Raw genomic sequence first — 1,334 nt, forward strand, 5'->3', positions numbered from 1 at the left:
ATATTTTTTCTTTGTATTTAATTTTTGATAGTTTGATTAATATGTGTCTTGGCATGTTTCTCCTTGGATTTATCCTGTATGGGACTCTCTGCACTTCATGGACTTGATTGACTATTTCCTTTCCCATATTAGGGACGTTTTCAAGTATAATCCCTTCAAATATTTTCTCAGTCCCTTTCTTTTTCTCTTCTTCTTCTGGGACCCCTATAATTCGAATGTTGGTTTGTTTAATGTTGTCCCAGAGGTCTCTGAGACTGCCCTCAATTCTTTTCATTCTTTTTTCTTTATTCTGCTCTGCAGCATTTACTTCCACTATTTTATCTTCCAGGTCACTTATCCATTCTTCTGCCTCAGTTGTTCTGCTATTGGTTCCTTCTAGAGAAGTTTTCATTTCATTTATTGTGCTGTTCATCAGTGTTTTTTTGCTCTTTAGTTCTTCTAGGTCCTTCTTAAACGTTTCTTCTATGTTCCCCATTCTATTTCCAAGATTTTGGATCATCCTTACTGTCATTACTCTGAATTCTTTTTCAGGTAGGCTGCCTATTTCTTCTTCATTTGTTTGGTCTTGTGGGTTTTTACCTTGCTCCCTCATCTGCTGTGTTTTTCTCTGTCTTCTCATTTTGATTTCTTCCAGGTTATCCATTTTATTGGCATATAGTTGCTTGTAGTAATCTCTCATGATCCTTTGTACTTCTGCAGTGTTAGTTGTTACTTCTCCCTTTTCATTTCTAATTTTATTGATTTGAGTCTTCTACCTTTTTTTCTTGATGAGTCTGACTAATGGTTTATCAATTTTATTTATCTTCTCAAAGAACATGCTTTTAGTTTTATTTATCTTTGCCATTGTTTCCTTCATTTCTTTTTAAATTATTTCTGATCTGATCCTTATGATTTCTTTCCTTTTGCTAACTGTGGGGTTTTTTGTTCTTCTTTCTCTAATTGCTTTAGGTGTAAGCCTAGGTTGTTTATTTGAGATATTTCTTGTTTCTTGAGGTAGGATTGTATTGCTATGAACTCCCCTCTTAGAATTGCTTTTGCTGCATCCCAAACGGTTTGGGTCATCATGTTTTAATTGTCAGTTGTTTCTGGGTTCTTTTAAATTTCTTCTTTGATTTCTTCAATGATCTATTGGTTATTTCATACTGTATTGTTTAGCCTGCATATGTTTGTATTTTTTACATATTTTTTTCCCATAATATCTAGTCTCATAGTGTTGTGGTCAGAAAAGATACTTGATATGATTTCAATTTTCTTAAATTTACCAAGGCTTGATTTGTGACCCAAGATATGATCTATCCTGCAGAATGTTCCATGAGAACTTGAGAAGAAAGTGT

This window comes from Physeter macrocephalus, chromosome 8 (genome assembly GCF_002837175.3).
Source record: "Physeter macrocephalus isolate SW-GA chromosome 8, ASM283717v5, whole genome shotgun sequence".
In the NCBI taxonomy this organism is placed as follows: domain Eukaryota; kingdom Metazoa; phylum Chordata; class Mammalia; order Artiodactyla; family Physeteridae; genus Physeter; species Physeter macrocephalus.